The following is an 18743-nucleotide window of genomic DNA, read 5'->3' as shown; positions in this document are numbered from 1 at the left end:
GTAATGCTGAAGAAACTGAAGTTGAACAGTTCTATGAAGACCTACAAGACGTTCTAGAATTAACACCAAAAAAAGAAGTCCTTTTCATTATATGGAACTGGAATGCAAAAGTAGGAATTCAAGAAACACCTGGAATAACAGGCAAATATGGCCTTGGAGTACAGAATGAAGCAGGGAAAAGGCTAATAGAGTTCTGCCAGGAGAATTCACTGGTCATAGCAAACACCCTCTTCCAACAACACAAGAGAAGACTCTACACATGGACATTACCAGATGGTCAACACCGAATCAGATTGATTATATTCTTTGCAGTCAAAGATGGAGATGCTCTATAGAGTCAGCAAAAACAAGACTGGGTGCTGACTGTGGCTCAGATCATGAACTCCTTATTGCCAAATTCAGACTTAAATTGAAGAAAGTAGGGAAAACCACTAGAAAATTCAAGTATGACCAAAACCAAACTCCTTACAATTATACAGTGGAAGTGACAAATAGATTCAAGGGATCAGATTTGAATTTTACTTAAAATTATAGTAAATAGTCTTCCTTGACAATATGATATGATATTGAGTAACTACTCAAAATAAGAAAGTTTAAAGAAAAATGTAAACAATTTCTAAAATAATGTAAAATGAAACTAGAGTGATGGTAAATGTGAATGGAGAAAAAGAAGTCAAGAATAAGAAAGGGAAAAGTGTATAGATGTTAAATGAACTCCAGCCCCAAAGCATAGTAATTTGAATCCTGGCTCAGCCTCTCACCGGAAATGTCACCTTGTACAAGTTTCTCAGGGTTTCTGTGCACAATTGCACTCATCTCACACACTAGTAAAGTAAAGTTTTCCAAGCCAGGCTTCAACAGTACATGAACAGTGAACATCCAGATGTTCAAGCTGGATTTAAAACAGGCAGAGGAACCAGAGGTCAAATTGCCAACATCCGTTGGATCATCGAGAAAGCTGAAGAGTTCCAGAAAAACATGTTTCTGCTTTATTGACTATGCCAAAGCCTTTGACTGTGTGGATCACAATAAACTGTGGAGAATTCTTTAAGAGATGGGAATACCAGACCACCTGACCTGCCTCTTGAGAAACCTGTATGCAGGCAGGAAGCAACAGTTAAAACTGGACGTGGAACAACAGACTGGTTCCAAACAGGAAAAGGAGTATGTCAAGGTTGTATATTGTCACCGTGTCCAGCTCTTTGTGACCCCATGGACTGCAGCACGCCAGGCCTCCCTGTCCATCACCAACTCCTGGAGTTACTCAAACTCATGTCCATTGAGTCGGTGATGCCATCCAGCCATCACATCCTCTGTTCATCCCCTTCTCCTCCCGCCTTCAATCTTTCCCAGCATCACGGTCTTTACAAATGAGTCAGCTCTTCACATCAGGTGGCCAAAGTATTGGAGTTTCAGCTTCAACATTAGTCCTTCCAATGAACACTCAGGACTGATCTCCTTTAGGATGGACTGGTTGGATCTCCTTGCAGTCCAAGGGACTCTCAAGAGTATCCTCCAACACCACAGTTCAAAAGCATCAATACTTTGGTGCTCAGCTTTCTTTACAGTCCAACTCACATCCGTATATGACTATTGGAAAAACCATAGCCTTGACTAGATGGAACTTTGTTGGCAAAGTAATGTCTCTGCTTTTTAATATGCTGTCTAGGTTGGTCATAACTTTTCTTCCAAGGAGCAAGCGTCTTTTTATTTCATGACTTCAGTCACCATCTGCAGTAATTTTGGAGCCCCATAAAATAAAGTCAGCCACTGTTTCCACTGTTTTCCCATCTATTTGCCATGAAGTGATGGGACTGGATGCCATGATCTTTGTTTTCTGAATGTTGAACTTTAAGCCAACTTTTTCACTCTCCTCTTTTACATTCATCAATAGGCTCTTTAGTTCCTCTTGACTTTCTGCCATAAGGGTGGTGTCATCTGCATATCTGAGGTTATTGATATTTCTCCCGGCAATCTTGATTCCAGCTTGTGCTCCTTCCAGCTCAGTGTTTCTCATGATGTACTCTGCATATAAGTTAAATAAGCAGGGTGACAATATACAGCCTTAACATACTCCTTTTCCTATTTGGAACCAGTCTGTTTTTCCATGGTTAGTTCTAACTGTTGCTTCCTGACCCGCATACAGATTTCTCAAGAGGTAGGTCAGGTGGTCTGGTATTCCCATCTCTTTCATTCTATGGAGAAAATAAATATTCCCTGTCATTTGAAGAAGACCCTATGTCTATCTTCCAGGCTGTTTGTTTGCTATACACACATCCTGGAAAAGATAAGCAGGAATGAAATGTAGGAGAAAATGTAGATATATCACAGAATACTACCTCTTAGCACATTGTGAACCCTTAATTAGTTGAGTTATGAGACAGTATACATATATACATTTTTTTTAAGTGAGCAGTTTGTGTCCTATGTGAAAGCATTAGCTTATTGGAGATAAAAGTATAATGAATACATCAGTTTGGAGGATGTTGAACCCCATGTGAACAATGATTGTGACTGTTACATGTCACCTGGAAGGGTGATGATTTTTTACAAAGGTAAGTGCAGTGAGGATTTAGCAAGTGGCAGATTAGGATTTAATCTATGTGAGGATTTAATAAGGTCTCACAGAGATTACCAATCTGGAGAATTTGGAGATGGTAGTAAAACTGACTAAGAAAGGCATTGTAGGAATTGAGGTGTATTTGAAAAAAGGGTCCATATGGGGAACTGACCCATTAATTCAGCTTTAATAATAAATTAATAAAAAAGTTTTATATGCATATACTTTTACTACATATCACTGAGCATATAAAAAAAAAGCACACATAGTGATCTTGTTATCAAATAGATGAATTTTTCACTTAAAAATAATCTAAGACAGAAATATAGATCAATGGAACAAAATAGAAAGCCCAGAGATAAATCCACACATCTATGGACACCTTATCTTTGACAAAGGAGGCAAGAATATACAATGGAGAAAGGACAATCTCTTTAATAAGTGGTGCTGGGAAAACTGGTCAACTACTTGTAAAAGAATGAAACTAGAACACTTTCTAACACCATACACAAAAATAAACTCAAAATGGATTAAAGATCTAAATGTAAGACCAGAAACTATAAAACTCCTAGAGGAAAACATAGGCAAAATGCTCTCTGACATAAAACAGAGCAGGACCCTCTAGGACCCACCTCCCAGAGTAATGGAAATGAAAGCAAAAATAAACAAATGGGACCTAATTAAACTGAAAATCTTTTGCACAATGAAGGAAACTATAAACAAAGTGAAAAGACAACCTTTAGAATGGGAGAAAATAATAGCAAATGAAGCAACTGAAAAAGAATTAATCTCAAAAATATATAAGAAGCTCATTCAGCTCAATTTCAGAAAAATAAAAGACCCACTCAAAAAATGGGCCAAAGAAATAAACAGACATTTCTCCAAAGAAGACATACAGATGGCTAACAAACACATGAAAAGATGCTCAACCTCACTCATTATCAGAGAAATGCAAATCAAAACCACAATGAGGTAACATCTCATGCTGATCAGAATGGCTGCTATCCAAAAGTCTGCAAACAATAACTGCTGGAGAGAGTGCAGGGAAAAGGGAACCCTCTTGCACTGTTGGTGGGAATGCAAACTAGTACAGCCACTGTGGAGAACAGTGTGGAGATTCCTTAAAAAACTGGAAATAGGACTGCCGTATGACCCAGCAATCCCACTGCTGGGCATACACACCAAGGACCCAGAATTGAAAGAGACACGTGTACCCCAATGTTCATTGCAGCACTGTTTACAGTAACCAGGACATGATATCAATCTAGATGTCCATCGGCAGATGAATAGATAAGAAAGCTGTAGTACATATACACAATGGAATATTACCAGCCATTAAAAAGAATGCATTTGAATCAGTTCTAATGAGGTAGATGAAACTGGAGCCTATTATACAGAGTGAAGTAAGTCAGAAAGAAAAACACCCATGCAGTATATTAATGCATATATATGGAATTTAGAAAGATGGTAACGATGACCTTATATGCGAGACAGCAAAATAGACACAGATGTAAATAACAGACTGTTGGACTCTGTGGGATAAGGTGAGGGTGGGATGATTTGAGAGAGTAGCATTGAAACATGTATATTATCATATGTGAAATAAATCTTCAGTCCAAGTTTGATGCATGAGACAGGGTGCTCAGGGCTGGTGCACTGGGATGACCCTGAGGGATGGTTTGGGAAGGGAGGTGGGAGGGGTGTTCTAGATGGGGAACACATGTATGCTCTTGGCTGATTCATGTCAATGTATGGCAAAAAAACACTACAATATTGTAAAGTAATTAGCCTCCAATTAAAATAATTCATTTAAAAAATCATCCTTTTAAACTAGAACTAAAATCTGATTTAATCTCCCAGATAATCTAATTCTCTTTCCAAATGTCCTTCTTGTGTGTTTACTTATAATAGATAATCTTTTATAACTATGTAGGTGATTTAAAATTTTAAATGGGGGAGTAGAGCTATGTTGAAGTAACTTAAAGAGTAATTATTATTTGCAAATTATAGAGAATATGGAAGTTATAATTTCCAAAAATCTAAGTGATTCCTATTAAGATTAGTAGAAATTAAGGTAGATATTGTTTATCATATGTAATCAAAATATGCCATGAGATATTGTTTACTATTTACCTAAAGGAAAATTCTGTCCATAATTACTTGCTTAAATACTTTAAAATCAACTAATGACCCAATATCCATAGAAGTGTGGAATTAAACTATATCAAAAGTTTTAAGAGAATTTTTAGCATAGAATGGTGAGCTTGTCACATCCTATTCATAATGTAGCAAGATTAAACTGTATATTATCATCTAATGGGGAAAAAGAGGGGAAAAGAAGAAAGTTTAAAATAGAATAGTCTCTCTTATTCTTGTATTTCCTTGACTCTTGTTCCTTTAGGACATCTGAAGATATTTAGTTTCATTGTTCTCTGAGTAGCTCATGAATATTTCAGTTCCAAATGATTGAATGTTCTTTTTACTAGTCCATTTAAATTGCAGTACAAATATGTTTTTTATGTGTGTTTCTGGGAGACTTGGTAATTTAGGGAGTTTTACTTTTTTTAAAACAAAGAAACAATAGTCTGTATAGGGACTAGGGCAGTCATGTTTGTTTAAGATTGCAGTTGAATGGGAATATCACATGTTTTTTTAATGTTTAATAATGAAATAGCTCTTTTATTTTAACAACCATATGGAATAATAGTTTTCAAACATTCAAAGCATTAGTGCACATAAAAGAGGTTTGAATTAGATCTTTCTTTGCTTCCATCTATAAGAAATTTCCTTTGTGTCTCTTCCCACAGGACTTTTCAAAGGCTTGAAAGACATGAAGTGTTGCCTCATTACTGCACTCACTTGGACCTTTGTGTGAAATAGATCACAAATAAGAGGTAGCCTCAAAGTCCTGGCTCTATGAATATGAAAAGAATTGATCTGACTGAAAATTATTTAATCAATAATATAGCACATTTTTGTATACAAAATCCTGATTCTCACATCTCGTTATATGATTAAGGTAATCCTAGGTGAGTAAGAGAAACAAGATACTAGGTTGTCATGTTAATATGTCCAGCACATTGTGGAATTAAAACAAATCCTCTAATAATTTTTAAATTCCAAAAAATCATCTTGATGTACATTTTTAAGCTTGGGTCCAAAATGGTGTGGCCAAACCCATTTTATTTATAGACATGCATTATTTTTAAATATAAAGGAAAAAAAATATAAACACTGAAAAAATTACATCCAAATTTGGAGTTATTAAATAAATGAGACTAGTAAAACATTACAAGAAACTGAATAGGAAGAATAAGTTAAAATATCTGAAAATAAGAAAAAAAATATAAATGATGATTTTGGCTGTGATGCTCTCAGATTTTCCTCTGATCATAGTGTTCTTTTTTGATTTATTCACGTTATCATTCACATGACATTAACTTGGCATGCCCACCAGTTACTTAGGGATCAGACAAATGGTATTATCTTTTGCTGTTTAAAGAAAAGGATGTGAAAACTTTTAACCTTAGGCTATAGGATTAAAAGGCTTCCCAGGTGTGGGAGACCTGGGTTCAATCCCTTGGTTGGGAAGATCCCTTGGAGAAGGAACAGCTACCCACTCTATTATTCTGACCTAGAGAACTCCATGGACTGTATAGTCCATGGGGTCATAAACAGTCAGACAGGACTGAGCGACTTTCACTCACTCAGTTGGCGCTAGTGGTAAAGAACCCACTTACTAATGCAGGAGACATAAGAGGTGCAGATTCAATCCCTGGGTCAGGAAGATCCCTTGGAGGAGGGCATAGCAACTCACTCCAGTATTCTTGAAGAATCCCATGAACAGAGAAGCCTAGCAGGCTATGGTTGATAGGCTCACAAAGAGTTGGACATGACTGAAACAACTTAGCATGCACGCGTGCATATGACTAAAAGGAAATAAATTTACAGCAGTTACAAAAGTAATTTAGAGTTTAAAAATGTCATTTTCCTTTAAAATGTCAGAGAGCATTATTTGGTGATCTACTTTTAGGTAACTTATTAGTCAGTTTGGAAGAGAACAGTGGTTCCAAAATTCATCTGAGGAAAAATAGAAACACAAGTTTGTAGGCTGTGTGAAATACCTCTTGGGTATAATAATTTTAATTTGGGATCTTGGTCAGAGAATATAGAAGTCTTATTGGTAGAGACTCATTATCTGCTGATGCAATATATGTCTGATGTCCATAATATAAATACCAGCTCATCCTTTCTCATGTCATGAGTCTTGTTTAGTCACCAAGTCCTGTCCGACTCTCTTGCTGCCCCACGAACTGTAGCCCACCAGGCCCCTCTGTCCATGAGATCCCAGCAGGAATACTGGAGTACGTTGCCATTTCTTTTTCCAGGAAGTCTTCCCCACTCAGGGATTGAACTCATGCTTCCTGCTTTGAACACAGATTTCTTTTCTTTTCTTTTTTTTTTTTTTTAAGCACTGAGCCACCTTCAAAACCCATGTATCTCAAATAAATCAGTTTTTTGGAGTAATAATATTTGAGAAATGCTAGAAGGACACAATTTTTACTCTTGTGTGATGCTTAAGCATTTGATAGTTGTTTCTTCTACGTTCTTTCATGTATAAATTTAAGCTTTTCATAAATGCTAAATAAAATACAGTATTGCAAATTTTTATACCTTATTAATTGTCTATTATTCTTATAAAAAAACACTCCAGAGGGTAAAAAATAAAAGAAATGAGTTGATAAAAACACAACGAGCAAGATCATATCTTCTAAGGAAACAGTGAAAGTATATATCTGACAGTACATAAATTATAAACTTTTTTGAGGCACTCAAAATTCCAAGTATTTAAATATATTATGTGAAATAGGTGTTAAGGTTGTAATGCTGACATGAAGAAACAGCAAAAAAAAATAGCTAAAAATGAAAGATATTAAACCATTTTAGAGTCTAGTAAGTCAAAAGTAAGGATGATGATCTGACTGGTGGTGGTGGTTTAGTTGCTAAGTCATGTCTGACCCTTGCAACTCCACAGACTGCAGCCTGTGAGGTTCTTCTGTCCATAGGATTTCCTAGGCAAGAATACTGGGGTGGGTTGCCATTTCCTTCTCCAGGGGATCACGTGAGAGAAATATGACGTTCTGCTTAAAACCTGCATAGTATAAATACAGAAGGATGATATAGTAGTTTTCAATAGCAAACACTTGTTATATGATTCTTTCTTATGAGTCTTCATTCAGAAAAACAACCTGTTTTTCCCCAAGTTGGTAACTTTTTTAGTTAGAAACTAGGTTGACTAGTGTAACCTGAGTAACTCTTATGTTACTGAGGCCAGTTTCCCAATTGTGATTTCCTTGGTGATGATTTTGAAAGTTTCAGTAGCTAGAAATCCATTTTTATATTGATGCTGCAAATATGAGCCCACTCAGTTAAAGAGCACTATTACCTCACCCCACCAAATACAGTTGGCTTAAAAATCATGCAATAACTTGCATCATTTCTACTGAACAGAATAAAAGACCATGCAGTTTTAACAGATGCACAAATAAGCTCATTTTTGCAAGAAGGATTTAAAAAAACGACAAAACAACAACAAAAAAGTAAGGCTTAAACCATTATTATGTAAAGGAGAATCAGTGTAAGATTGTTACTGGCAGTCCCATCAGATGTCTCTTAATGCGTGAAGAAAAGAATATTATTCTTTCCTCATTTCCTTTGCTAGCATCAACAGCAGGCTGCTGATTTTCAGATAATTATGAATTGCATGATGAAGGAAACAGGCGTGTTTTGTTTGTTTGTTTGTTTGTTTTTTTACTAGAAAATAAGATGAAGGTGCCAACAGAATCTGGAAGATACTGTAATGTGATGTGACTGCTGTCAGGAGCACAACTAGATGAAATTAAGTACACTGGCTCCAACAAACCTGGCTAAGTTGTTGTTGTTTTTTTTAATGTTAAATGTAGATGCAAAGCATAGGAGGGCTTTCCAAGGTGTATCTGGTTTTGTATATGAATACACAGCTCCAAGGATATGGTGCTTGTTAACCTGTGTATACCAAGCAAGTGATATGCTTCTTGTCATGAGAAGACACACAATAGTCTGTGTTTTACAAGGGATTTCAAAGGATACAAATATTTGATATTTATAAAATCACCATGCAATAGCCATTATTATTACTATTATTAGTGTTCACCAGAAGAAGGAAGAATTCAGAGTTGAAATAATAGTAAGGTGACTTGGTGTGAAAGACACAGAGCCAAATCCATAGCTTCTTCTACCTGAGCAATTTAGTTATTCTTCCAGCTCAATTTTGAATATATAAATTAGAATAATTTTACTTATTAGTGTCCAGAAGTATTTACAAAAAAGTAAATTACTTTTCAAATTCCCTAGAGTTTATGTAAAGACAGAATTATGGAAGCTAGTATTTTAATATGGAAGGTGGTAGTAAAATAATATTAAGTATAAATAGTTAATAGTGAATTTTGAAGAAAATAATATAATTTAAGACAATGGATACTTAATTCTTGAAAAAATGAACGTGTTAAAGTTTAAAGACGGTCATGTGGTGAGTGTAGGAGAAGGGACTGCTCAAGTTTAGTTATGGAAGCAATGATTTTCTTAAAAGTTATTATAGCAATCTATCCTCAAAGTTATAAAAACTGAAGCACTATGGGAAAGTACCAACTGTAAAGTATGCAAAATTTTAAGTAATATTCCTTAGAAATAACCACTTTGGACCTTGTTTCTATTTAGCTATTCTATTCTGTTCTTTATAATTCTAAAAAATGTATTCATACTCCTGAGTAATATTCAGTATTCTCAACAACCAGCACAGCAAAAGCATGTCCCCATCTGAGTGAATGCTCATGAGTCCTGAAGTTATGCTAATATTTGTCTCCTGAGTACCAGCTCTGTTTATATATCTATTGCTTAATTTATCATTTGAAAGCATTTCCTAGGAACTCTATGAATAAACATAAGTAATTTAGCTCATTAATGACCTTTTCCCCTTCACCTGTTCCCCCTTCCATTTTATTTATGGTCTTTCTTCAGTTAACGTGAGATTTTCCTCCATATTCTAATATATTAGAAAATATCTTAAGGATGCAGGAAAGAAGTGTATTCCCTGAATTTGTTCTCTCTCCCCCTTTCTCCTTCTCTCCCTCTCTCTCTCTCTCCATATATATATACATATACATATGTATATATATATACACACACACACATATATGTATATATATAAATACATACAGATATACCTGGAGATTCACTTCCAGATCACTGCAGTAAAGCAGATATCTCAAAAAGCAAGTCACATGATTTTTTTGTTTCCCAGAACATATAAAAGTTACATTTACTATAAAGTAGTATTTCAGGTATGCAATAACATCATGTCTAATAGAACAATGTACATACATTACTTTAAAAAAAATACAAAATGACAGTTACACAAGTAACACCAAAGATCATGGATCACAGGTCACCGTAACAAATATAATAATAATGCAACAATTTGAAACACTGTGAGCTTTACCAAAATTAACATAAAACCAAAATGAGCAAATGCTGCTGGAAAAATGGTGCCAATAGACTTGCTTAACTCAGGATTGCCACAAATCTTTAATATTATCAGTGTACAAATTTATCCATAAATGGTTTCTTTTTGTGTGGAGTAAAAACCTGTCATACCAAAATTGCCGTCTCTATTATTTCACTTGGCATTTATTTTAACTTTTCTGAATCTTTTGTTTAAAATGAATCTTTGGTAATGAAAAATATATTTATCATGCTTTTACACTCAGAATACAGAATAGACATATTATTCCCATTCCTCCCATTAAGTATGACTAATACCCCTAAAAATTATAAATAAAATAAATATAGGAATGCTGTGAAAGCTGACTGGCTAAGGACCTTGGATATAGATCCAAGAAGCTATGTGGTAGTGAGTTACCTGATTTTCTTATTGACTCATATATTCCAGACTTGGAGCTGAAGAAGCCAGCGAATGAAATTTCTAAGGGAACAGATGAGGAAAACACCTGCCCACCCTCAGCCATTGAAATCCAGTATTTTCCTGGAGCTACAGTTGTTGCAGTACTATTTATTCTAACTTTCTTTTAGAAATAGAAATAAATTCTCAGTAAGGGTAAAACGGGCAAATCAAAGCTTTAGATTATTGGAGTTTTTGTTTTAAGTTCATAATGGAAGAAAACTTTAGGAATAGATTATTATTTTCCTTAGAAAATTTCAATACTTTCCAGAAAAGGTATAGATCAGGAGTTCTATTGTGTTTCAGAATCATGAAAGGAGCAGGTTGTTTTTCTGAATAAACACATGATCCTCATTGTGCATAAATACAGTTTTTCCCTTATTCTTTGCACCTGGTTAAAGTAATGAAAAAAAAGTTGATTCTTGATATGGTATGACAGTGCTCTTACCAGAAATGCAAACCATTAAATGTCAGTTATCACAGCAGCACATCATATTTTGCTTTTTAATGACCATAATCATACATAATATATTTTGACCATCAACTCTGCAGAACAGAATCTTAGATTTGGTAGGGAAAACAGAATAAATAATAAAATGAAGATAGCTTTCATTGTTGTTGTCCAAATGCTTGTAATCTTATTTTTTTGTATTATAACAACAGATGTCAAAATAAGAAGAAATCTATTATAAAAGTACACTGTTTTATCACTTATTTTCCAATATTTGTGTATCTTTATCAAAATATTTAGCATCATATATATGTTTTTAAGTATACAACTATATTAACACATATGAGTTTCATATAATACATAGAGATTAGAAATTGAAAGCAATATAAAAATATAATAAATTAATAGTAAAAACATATATGTAGGTTATTAATGCACTCCATGAAATCTATCTTAATTGCATGTAATCCTCTTGATTATTTTGAATTTGGAGGCCATATTTCAAGTAGGGTGGATAATTTTTATAAGATCTTATTTTTTAATCTATAAACATGGTATAAATATTACCATCAGATATATCTTCTAGTGGTTTGCTTTTGTATTTCTTAATGTTGATAGGATAATCTTTAATGTTAAGTACTTCACTACATATTAACTGTAATATGTTTCAGATCACTGAAAGAAAGTAAGATTTTGAAGAACTCACATTCAACCCTCTCCACGTGATAGAGCTCTCATTCCTTGAGGTTTTGCATGTACCATTTAAGATGCGTTGCAACTGAGAATCTGACATGTCAAAACCGAGTACATGGAAGAAAATGTAAAATTGTATTTCTTTTATTTTTAATAGGAAACATACATATAAATTAAACCTCTAATAGTTCTTTTCTGTATCTTATAAGTTACTTTTGCAACCAATTTTTAGTTACCATTTTGGAAACCGATGACATAAATTAAAGATGAAATAGAAGCATATAGAAAAGAGAGAGAGATTCTGGCATAATTGTGAAAATCTTTACAAAGAAAAGGATAACAGAACTGGACATAAATGGATTCAGTTCAGTTCAGTTCAGTCACTCAGTGGTGTCTGACTCTGTGATCCCATGGACCGCAGCAAGCCAGGTTTCCCTGTCCATCACCAACTTCCGGAGCTTGCACAAACTCATGTCCATTGAGTTGGTGATGCCAGTCAACCATCTCATCCTTTATTGTCCCCTTCTCCTCCTGCCTTCAATATTTCCCAGAATCAGTGTCTTTTTCTAATGAGTCAATTCTTTGCATCAGGTAAAATACTGGAGCTTCAGCTTTAGCATCAGTCCTTCCAATGAATATTCAGGACTGATTTCCTTTAGGATTGACTGATTTGATTTCCTTGCAGTCCAAGGGACTCTCAAGAGTCCTCTCCAACACCACAGTCCAAAAGCAACAATTCTTTGGAAATTAGTTTAACCTAAAAACTAGTGAGAAATGGAATGATACTTGCAGAACATTTAGGAATGAAAACTTGAGATACAAACTTAAGGCATGAAATAGAATGACCTGAGTAGAGAAGAGATTCTTGTTAGGAGAATGTACCACTCATAATAATAATTGATTCAGTGGGTTTTTTCTTTGTTCATTCTTTTTTTTTTTAATTAATACTTTTAAAAAAAACACTTTTAGGTTCACAGCAAAATTGAGGAAAAGATATAGAAATTCCCATTTATCCCTACTACCACTCATGCAGAGCCTCCCCCATTATCTGCATCTCCCACCAGAGTGGTACATTGGTTATGACTGATGAACCTATATTGACACGTTGTAATCACCCAGAGTTCATAGATTACATTATGGTTCACTCTTGATATTATACATTCTATTTGTTTGGACACATGAATAATGACATATATTCATCATGATGGTTCAGAGTTTTTTATGCCCTAAAATACTCTGTGCTCTGCTTATTCATCTCTTCTCATTACTTTCTAACTCCAGCAACCTGTGATCTTTTTATTGTCTCCATAATTTTGCCTTTTTCAGAATGTCATATTGCTGGGATAATTTACTTTTTAAATTGACTTTTTTTCATTTTGTAATATGCATTTAAGTTTCTTCCAAGTCTTTTAATGGTTTGATTACTCTTTTCTGGTGGTAAGTACTATTCCATTATCTGACCATACCACAAGTTGTTTATCCATTCACTTACCGAAGAATGTCTTTATTCCTTCTGCGTGTGTGCTCAGTTGCTCGTTGTGCCTGACTGTTTGTGACCCCGTGGAGTTTTGTCATTTATGAGTAAAGTTGCTCATAAAGATCCAGGCACAGGTAAATACTAAAAGAGTATGACTGATGGATCACATAATAAGGTGTGTTAGTTTTATTAGAAACTTTCAACAAACTATCATCCAAAATGCTCTATATACCATTTTGCATTCCTCAGCAATAATTGAGAACTCTTTTACTCCACATCCTTATCAGTGTTTGGTGTTGTCAGCATTCTGAATTTTCACTATTTTATTGGTATCTGATTTTTTTCTTTATTTGCATTTGATAGCATATAACAAAGAGCTTCTATTTAGATGCTTATTCATTCTTTGTATATCTTCATTCATGTGGTATCTGTTAAATCTTTGGCCCAGTTTTTAACAGGTTTGCATATTTACTTATTGTTGAGTTTTCAGAGTTCTTTGTATATTTTGAATAAAAGTTCTCTATAAGAGGTGTCTTTTCAAATATTTTCTCTTGTGCTTATCTTCTCATTCTCATGACATTGTCACAGATCAGAAGTTTAAAGCTTAATGAAATCCATTTTATCAATCATTTATTTTATGAATTTTACCTTTGTTCTTTATAAAAATATTTATTTATTTATTTGGCTGTTTTGACTCTTAGTTGTGGTGTGTGAGATCTTTCATTGTGGCACATGGGATCTAGAGTGTGTGGGCTCAGTAGTTGTGGCAAATAGGCTTAGTTGTCCAGCAACATGTGTGATCTTAGATCCCTGCCCAGGGACTGAACCTGCTTGAAAGGCAGATTCTTAATCCCTGGACCACCATATAAATCCTGATGTTTCTTTGTCCTTGTCAGTAAAAAAAAAAAAAAAAAATTGCCATATGCAAGGAGGTCATCAAGGTTTTTTAAGGTCACACTAGTATGGCATCTTAGTTCCCTAAACAGGGATCAAACCTACGCTCTGGGCATTAGGAGCATGGAGTCTTAACCAATGAACTGCCAGGGAAGTTCCTAATAGTTTGATATTTTACATTTATCACTATGATCTATTTTGCAAAGGGTGCATGGTCTGTGTATAGGTTCATTTTATTGCCTGTGAATTTCCAATTACTCTATCACTGTTTGTTAAAAAGACTCTTTCTTAATTGTATTGTCTTTGATTTTTGCCAAGCAAATGTCTGTTGACTGTATGTATGTGGGTTTATTTCTAGGCTCTCTATTCTGTTCCACTGATCTATTTGTGCATGATTTCATCAATATACACTGTCTTGATTACCTTTGTAATAAGTCTTGAATTGGGGTTGTGTCACTTTTCCAACTTTGTTTTTTTCCATCAATATTGTTTTGGGCTTTCAGTTATCTTTTGCCTTTTGTGTAAACTTTAAAATTGGTTGGTCAATATACATAAAATAACTTTGAGATTTTGATCAGAACTGGATTGAATCTATAGATCAAGTTCAGTTCAGTTCAGTAGCTCAGTTGTGTCCAACTCTGTGACCCCATGAACTGCAGCACGTCAGGCCTCCCTGTCCATCACCAACTCCCAGAGTTTACTCAAACTCATGTCCATTGAGTCAGTGATTCCATCCAACCATCTCATCCCCTGTCGTCCCCTTCTCCTGCCTTCAATCTTTCCCAGCATCAGGGTATTTTCAAATGAGTGAAAATTTGCATCAGGTGGCCAAAGTGGAGTTTCAGCTTCAACATCAGTCCTTCCAGTGAACATTCAGGACTGATTTAGGAAGAACTAATGTTTTGTCAACACTGTCTTCTTATCTGTGAACGTGGAATATTTCATTTATTCTTATTTGGTGTCATTTGAGTTTTGTAGTTTTCCTCGTATAGATCTTTTATATATTTTGTTAGATTTATACCTAAGTATTTCATTTTTGAGTGCTAATGTAAGTAGTATTGTGTTTTTTTTTTATTTTAAATTCCATTTGTTTATCAATAATATATGAGAAAGGAATTGACTTTTGTATATTAATTTTGTATCCTTCAGCCTTACTACTGTCACATATTGAGTTTCTTTTTGTTGATTATTTTGGATATTCTTCATAGATGATTATGTTATCTTTGAAGATAGCTTTATTTTCTCCTTTATCTGTATGCCTTTTATTTCTTTTCTTGCCTTATTTCATTAGAACTTTCAATATGATGTTGAAAAGGAATGGTGGGGAGATATTCTTGCCCTGTGCCTGATCTTAATGGGAAGCTTCATGTTTCTCATCATTAAATATGATATTAGCAATAGGTTTTGTGTAGATATTCTTTTTCCAGGTGAGGAAGTTACCCTCTGTTCCTAGTTTACTAAGATTTTCTGTCATGAATGGCTGTTGTTTAGTGGTTTTTCAAAGTAAAATTTACTTCTGACTTACATAAAACCTATTCCAGGCTCAAATGTGTTTTCAGTGTAGCATACTCAGGGGTTTAGTTTTATTTTTGTGGAACCTGAAAATCAACAAATATTATGATAATAACTACTTTGAAGGAAAAGAGCATGAGGAACTGAATGCTTCTTAAATGTATATTTCTGAAAGTTAGGTTTAAGGAAAGTTACTTGTTCATACTTATCTTCAGAAGGACAGAGGAATATAAGCACCCAAATATGAGAAAACCCAGATATATTGATGATAAACAGAAACGTCTGAAGTAAGAATTCAATTAAAATGTGGTAGATTCACTTTGGGAACTTCATACAAATAGATGAGGATGAATAAAAATGTGGCAAGAAAAAATAACTGACAACAATGGAGTGGAGTTGTATAATTATCCCGCCAAAGCAGGGAAGCACTACAGTCAACATTGCAATTGAGAAGGATATAGGAAACCTTTACAGGGATGGAAAAAGATAATGTATTCATCATTTGAAACTATTAACTTTCTATTTTTTATTTCAAATTTTTATTTATTTATATATTTTTTGGCTTTGCTGGGTCTTCATTGCTGTGCAGGCTTTTCTGTTGCTGGGGTGAGTGGGGACTAATTTGTAGTTGTAGTGTGTGGGATTCTCACTGTGGGGGCTTCTCTTGTTCTAGGACACAGGCTCTTGGGCATGCTGGCTTCAATAGTGCGGCACATGGGTCAGTAGTGATTCCCAGGCTCTAGAGCACAGGCTCAGCAGTTGTGGCACGCAGGCTTAGTTGCTCTGTAGCATGTGGGATCTTCATGGACCAGGGATCAAACTCGTGTCTCCTGCATTAAAAGGTGAATGCTTTAGCACTGAGCCCTCAAGGAAACCCAAACGATTAGCTATCTTAATTTCAAAGATTATTCTATGTCTTTTGAAGAGTATTGTTTAGATAGAATTTAACTGTGAGGACTGTACTTAGCAAGTTTAGATTCTGGAGGAATTATTTTAAAAAAATAATTGAACAAACATAAGCAATCTAATACTTGTAGTTAGGGCAGTCATTTTAAGTGGAGACTGTTTGCAGCTTTTTGGAATTAACTAATACAATTCTTGCATTCATTATTCATTTTTAAAATTTTATATTTTGATGAAACAATAACTACAGTAAATTTTATACAGAATAAGCCCTGCATATTTATAGTGGCAAGCCAATTTGCAAGCAGAAAGGGTCTAATCTTGAAAGCCATTATGTTAGCATTTTTGCAGATGTTAGCCCTGAAAATGAACATTGTAGATAAATCTTTATGAATTGGATATGAATCTAATAAGGTTTTTAAAAGGTTTTTAATATCTGTCAATTAAAATGACAAATGACTTAAAAAGATTCAATGCCACTAAAATGACATCAGCTGACAGCTGACAAGGAATCAAAAAGACACACCACCTACAGATACATTTAACAGAAGGCATTACAACCCGGAGCATTTTTGAGTACATACTATTCAACTAGACAGGACTGTTATTTGCTGTGAGAAGTATTATGTTTCAAATAAATTTGAGCTCATAAACATCATAAGAATATGTTACTTAGAAACTGCACCTAATATTTAGTTCAGTACTAAAAGCTATGAAAATCTGACATGCTTATTCCTACTTTCATATTAGAAACCAGCTCACCAGAACTTTTATCCTTTTTGGAACTTTATAGCCTTCAATTCTCTGTTCCAAAATCAACACTGGTGAAACATTTTTGAAATTCATATATATATTATGTAATTTAGCAACCATGAGCATATTAAACAGGACTCATCTCTCAAATTATTGAAAGTTACAGGGACATCTAGATATACATTAAAGTAAATATCAATTTACTTTGTGTGCTATAGAGTCAGGCACAACTGAGCAATGGAACTGAAATATTAATTTATTAATTAGAGCTTTATCATCTCATACTTTTTCAGCAATTTAAATCAAATAAACTATTATATTTATACTTTCTAATTTGAATGACAGCAAAATAAATATGATGCCAAAGAATTCCTTAGTATGTAATTGATATATAAGTCCAAGTGATAGTACTCAAGACAGTCACCTAGGGAGCTGGTTTCAATTTGAAATATTACTATGGAAAATGTTAACACTGGCAGTTGATTACTAAGTCTAGCCCACAGAGTGATTTCTGACTAGGCATATTTGTTTCTGTATTCCTTTTTGACTCCTAGTTGGTGAATCTTCTATTTAATTTTTTAAATTTTATATAATTTTATTGGATGTATTTTGGGAAATTTGATGAAAAGCAGAAATACAAGCAATCAATTGTTCCATCACCCAAAAAAAGAAGACCAGAGTTAACATGTTGGAGTACACTTTTTCAGTTTTCAGTCAATGCATAGCTTAGTTTGCCTTCCTTTTGTATGTATTGCCAGTCATTTTGAGTATAAAATTTAAGCTAATTTTTAAAATTTAAACTAATTTTTTATTGACTTATAACACTTTAGGTTCAGGTGTATAATATAATGATTCATTATTTACATATATCCTCAAATGATCACAACAATAAGTCTAGTTAACATTTATCACCATACATAGTTACAAATGTTTATTTTTCTTGTCACAAGGACTTCTAAGATACTGGAAAATCCTTTAAACTTTCATGAAAGCCAACAAGAAAGTCAGTTTGACAGAAATTGAACCTTGAAGATTTTTCTTGAATTTCAAACATGATTCTGGTCTAGATTATGGTTTTTCCAGGTCTATCTCTTGTCCTTAGGATTTTCTATACTTCTATCTATCTCTCTGCCTAGGGACTTTCATATCTGAATCTACTCATTTAGCATTTTTACTTGTCTCAAGTACAGTACCTGAATTCTTTGAATTATTTTATTTTTCTTCACTCAGGCCCATATAATCATAGGCATAACAGATTTCAAATGTATATATGTATATGTGTATGTATATATATATCACAATGGAAACAGAAATAATATTTCAGAAGCATAATGAAAAGAATGAGTACCTCGAGAAAATACATTCTATTAAAGAACAAAATATAGAATATTTTTTGCTGTTATGGCAAAATAGATACATGTGAAAAATGAGCCAATAAATCACAACTGGAGGAGAGCTTTGAATTCATTTATTTCATAAATTCATTGGTAGATGATGATATTGA

Source organism: Cervus canadensis, chromosome 1 (assembly GCF_019320065.1).
Source record: "Cervus canadensis isolate Bull #8, Minnesota chromosome 1, ASM1932006v1, whole genome shotgun sequence".
Taxonomy (NCBI): domain Eukaryota; kingdom Metazoa; phylum Chordata; class Mammalia; order Artiodactyla; family Cervidae; genus Cervus; species Cervus canadensis.
The sequence above is the reverse complement of the archived record's forward strand: the minus strand, read 5'-3'. Positions refer to the sequence as shown.